This window comes from Chiloscyllium punctatum, chromosome 19, assembly GCF_047496795.1.
Source record: "Chiloscyllium punctatum isolate Juve2018m chromosome 19, sChiPun1.3, whole genome shotgun sequence".
Lineage (NCBI taxonomy): Eukaryota > Metazoa > Chordata > Chondrichthyes > Orectolobiformes > Hemiscylliidae > Chiloscyllium > Chiloscyllium punctatum.
Genome location: NC_092757.1, coordinates 44,659,771 through 44,664,689, shown reverse-complemented (window position 1 = coordinate 44,664,689; position 4,919 = coordinate 44,659,771).

Here is a 4,919-nt window from a genome sequence, read left to right as displayed (position 1 = left end):
AGGGTGGGGGTGTGGAGAGAGTAGCATAGAGTACAATGGGTGAGTGGGGGAGGAGATGAAGGTGATAGGTCAAGGAGGAGAGGGTGGAGTGGATAGGTGGAAAAGAAGATAGGCAGGTCGGACAAGTCCGGACAAGTCAAGGAGACAGTGCAGAGCTGGAAGTTTGAAACTAGGATGAGGTGGGGGAAGGGGAAATGAGGAATCTGTTGAAGTCCACATTGATGCCCTGGGGTTGAAGTGTTCCGAGGCGGAAGATGAGGCGTTCTTCCTCCAGGCGTCTGGAGGTGAGGGAGCGGCGGTGAAGGAGGCCCAGGACCTCCATGTCCTCGGCAGAGTGGGAGGGGGAGTTGAAATGTTGGGCCACGGGGCGGTTTGGTTGATTGGTGCGGGTGTCTCGGAGAGGTTCCCTAAAGCGCTCTGCTAGGAGGCGCCCAGTCTCCCCAGTGTAGATGAGACCACATCGGGAGCAACGGATATAATAAATGATATTGGTGGATGTGCAGGTGAAACTTTGGATGTGGAAGGCTCCTTTAGGGCCTTGGATAGAGGTGAGGGAGGAGGTGTGGGCACAGGTTTTACAGTTCCTGCTGTGGCAGGGGAAAGTGCCAGAATGGAAGGGTGGGTCATAGGGGGGTGTGGACCTGACCAGGTAGTCGCGGAGGGAACGGTCTTTGCGGAAGGCGGAAAGGGGTGGGGAGGGGTGGCGTAAATGTCGTTGGATGATTTGGTTTATGCGAAGGTTTGTAGGGTGGAAGGTGAGCACCAGGGGCGTTCTGTCCTTGTTACGGTTGGAGGGGTGAGATCTGAGGGCGGAGGTGCGGGATGTGGACGAAATGCTTTGGAGGGCATCTTTAACCACGTGGGAAGGGAAATTGCGGTCTCTAAAGAAGGAGGCCATCTGGTGTGTTCTATGGTGGAACTGGTCCTCCTGGGAGCAGATACGGCGGAGGCGGAGGAATTGGGAATACGGGATGGCATTTTTTCAAGAGATAGGGTGGGAAGAGGTGTAATCCAGGTAGCTGTGGGAGTCGGTGGGTTTGTAAAAAATGTCAGTGTCAAGTTGGTCGTCACTAATGGAGATGGAGAGGTCCAGGAAGGGGAGCGAGGTGTCAGAGATGGTCCAGGTAAATTTAAGATCAGGGTGGAATATGTTGGTGAAGTTGATGAATTGCTCAACCTCCTCGCGGGAGCACGAGGTGGCGCCAATGCAGTCATCAATGTAGCGGAGGAAGAGGTGGGGAGTGGTGCCGGTGTAATTACGGAAGATCAACTGTTCTACATAGCCAACAAAGAGACAGGTATAGCTGGGGCCCATACGTGTGCCCATGGCTACGCCTTTGGTCTGGAGGAAGTGGGAGGATTCAAAGGAGAAATTGTTAAGGGTGAGGACCAGTTTGGCCAAATGAATGAGGGTGTCAGTGGAAGGGTACTGTTGGGGACGTCTGGAGAGGCAAAAACGGAGGGCTTGGAGGCCCTGGTAATGACGAATGGAGATGTAGAGGGATTGGATATCCATGGTGAAGATGAGGATTTGGGGGCCGGGGAAACGGAAGTCTTGGAGGAGGTGGAGGACGTGGGTGGTGTCTCAAATGTATGTGGGGAGTTTCTGGACTGGGGGGATAGAATAGTGTCGAGGTAGGTAGAGATGAGTTCGGTGGGGCAGGAGCATGCTGAGTCAATGGGTCGGCCAGGGTGGTCAGGCTTGTGGATCTTGGGAAGGAGGTAGAACCGGGCAGTGCGGGGTTCCTGGACTATGAGGTTGGAAGCTGTGGGTGGGAGGTCTCCTGAGGTGATGAGGTTCTGTATGGTCTGGGAGATGATGGTTTGGTGATGGGGGCAGTAGGAAGAGGTGTCCTCGAGTTGGTGTTTGGCTTCAGCGGTGTAGAGGTCAGTGCGCCAGACTACCACTGTGCCCCCTTTATCCGCTGGCTTAATGGTGAGGTTGGGATTAGAGCAGAGGGATTGGAGGGCTGCGCGTTGTGAGGGTGAGAGGTTGGAGTGGGGGAGGGGGGTCGACAGGTTGAGGCGGTTAATGTCCCGGCGGCAGTTGGAAATGAAGAGGTCGAGGGCAGGTAATAGGCCAGCACAGGGTGTCCAGGTGGATGCAGCGTGTTGGAGGTGGGCGAAGGGGTCCTCGGAAGGTGGGCGGGAGTCCTGATTGTGAAAGTAAGCTCGGAGGCGGAGGCGACGGAAGAATTGTTTGACGTCACGGCGTGTATTAAATTCAGTGATGTGTGGACGGAGGGGGATGAAGGTGAGTCCTTTGCTGAGGACTGATCGTTCTTCCTCAGTGAGTGGGAGGTCTTGGAGGGATGGTGAAAACTCGGCAGGGCCGGGAGCTGGGATCTGGTGTGGGTGTGGAGCTGGGAGTGGGGTCGGAGCCAGTACCTGGAGTGGGTGTGATGGTGGGGGGAATGGGGGTGGAGGCATGAGCTGGGGTAATGTTGCCCTCGGGGTTCTGGGGTGTGGGGATAGTGACAGTGGGGTCTGTGGGGGCCGTGTCAGCAGAATGCAGGTGAGTGGCGCTGGTGGAGGTGGAATTGGTGATGATCATGGCAGTAGGGGTGGCGGGAGTCACTGAGTGTGTGGCATCAGGAATGATGTGAGGGGCGGAAGTGACTGTGGGAGTGGCCATGATGGGGGCGGACGTGACATCATCACTCAGCGTGGGGGTGGTAGCTGCGTCAGCCGCATGGCTAATGGTGTTTCCGAGGCCAGGGGAATCTTCTGGAATGTTTGAGGAGCGCTGGTTATGGAGGTGGGTGGATAAAAGTTTGTTGTACTTACAGTTTTTGATGTTTGAGATGGAATTGAAATACTGTTTGTTGAGAGTATGAATTCTCCTGAGGATGTAGTACAGAGTGGGTCCTTTGCAATTCTGAGAGAGTGTGGCCCTCAGCTGAGGCAGGGCTGACTGGAGAGAGGTTAGGTGACGGCGCATTGCTGCAAGCGTGGAGCGGAGGATCCTGAAGGAGAACTGTTGCTGGTGTTTTTGAATCTGTAGTCTGTACTGTTTGTCCTGTTTGGCTCCGAACTCTGCTGGTTTAAAGGTGGTCTGGAGTCCGTGTGGGATGAGTTGGTTACGGAGGCATGCACTGAGGAAGCGAATGTGGCTGTGGTACCGAGTTTGTTTCACAACATGGTTGAAGAGCTTCAGAGCAGACGCAATGACCTGGGAGTTGCAGTGGGAGAGGGACTCCCTGAGATTCTTGTAGAGAGAGGAGGAAAACTTCTTCAAGGCAGGCATCCTTGCAAGAGGATTCGCAGTAGGGTTAAAATCAACAAGGTAAAAACAATGACTGCAGATGCTGAAAACCAAATACTGGATTAGTGGTGCTGGAAGAGCACAGCAGTTCAGGCAGCATCCAATATGTAACAAAGCCAGAGTACTGCTCATGAGGGATTTTAACGTGAACACAGATTTAGAGGTAGTCAAGCATTTGTCAGAAAGGTAGTGCATGTCTGGTGTATTGCCGGTACTGTTTCTCACTGCATTATGTCCTATATGCTTCATGTGGACAAGCAGTATTGGGTTTAGTAATGAGTAATGATTTGGAATTAATGAGTGAGCTACTTGTGCGTGGCCACTTATCACATAGTGATGATAGCACTATCAAGTTCAAGGCAGTGTTTGAAAGCACAAAGCATGTATCTGCTGTATTTGGTAACGAACCGGGACAAGTGATGGGCTTGTTAGTGGGTGAACATTTTGGTGATGGTGACCACAATTCTGTGACTTTCACCTTGGTTATGGAGAGAGATAGGTGCGTGCAACAGGGTAGGTTTTACAATTGGTGGGAAGGGTAAATACAATGTTGTAAGACAGGATCTGAGGAGCATAAGTTGGGAGCATAGGCTGTCAGAGAAGGATGTTGTGGAAATGTGGAACTTTTTCAAGGAACAGATACGACATGTCCTTGATATGTATGTACCTGTCAGGCAGGAAAGAGATGGTAGGGTGAGGGATCCTTGCTTGACGAGGGAGGTTGAATGTCTTGGAAGGAGGAAGGAGGAGGCTTACATAAGGTTGAGGAAACGAGGTTCAGAGAGCGTTGGAGGGATACAGGATAGCCAGGCTGGAGCTGAAGAAAGGGATTAGGAGAGCGAAAAGAGGGCATGAAAAATCTTTGGCAGGTAGGATCAAGGATAACCCCAAGGCCTTTTACGCGTATGTGAGAAACATGAGAATGACGAGAACGAAGGTAGGTCCGATCAAGGACAGTAGTGGGAGACTGTGTATTGAGTTGGAAGAGGTAGGAGAGGTCTTGAATGAGTACTTTTCTTCAGTATTTACAAACAAGAGGGACCTTATTGTTGAAGAAGAGAGTGTGAAATTGACTGGTAAGCTAGAAGAGATACTTGTTAGGAAGGAAGATGTGTTGGACATTTTGAACAACTTGAGGATAGACAAGTCCCCCGGGCCTGACGGGATATATCCTAGGATTATGTGGGAAGCAAGAGAGGAAATTGCAGAGCCATTGGCAATGATCTTTTCGTCTTCACTGTCAACGGGGGTGGTACCAGGGAACTGGAGAGTGGCGAATGTTGTGCCCTTGTTCAAAAAAGGGAATAGGGATAACCCCGGGAATTACAGGCCAGTAAGTCTTACTTCAGTGGTAGGCAAAGTAATGGAAAGGGTACTGAGGGATAGGATTTATGAGTATCTGGAAAGACAGTGCTTGATTAGGGACAGCCAGCACGGTTTTGTGAAGGGTAGGTCTTGAGGAGGTGACCAAGTATGTGGATGAGGGTAGAGCAGTGGATGTAGTGTAAATGGATTTTAGTAAGGCATTTGATAATGTTCCCCATGGTAGGCTTATGCGGAAAGTCAGGAGGTATGATAGAGGGAAATTTGGCCAGTTGGATAGAGAACTGGCTAACAAGTCGACGTCAGAGAGTGGTGGTAGGTGGTAAATATT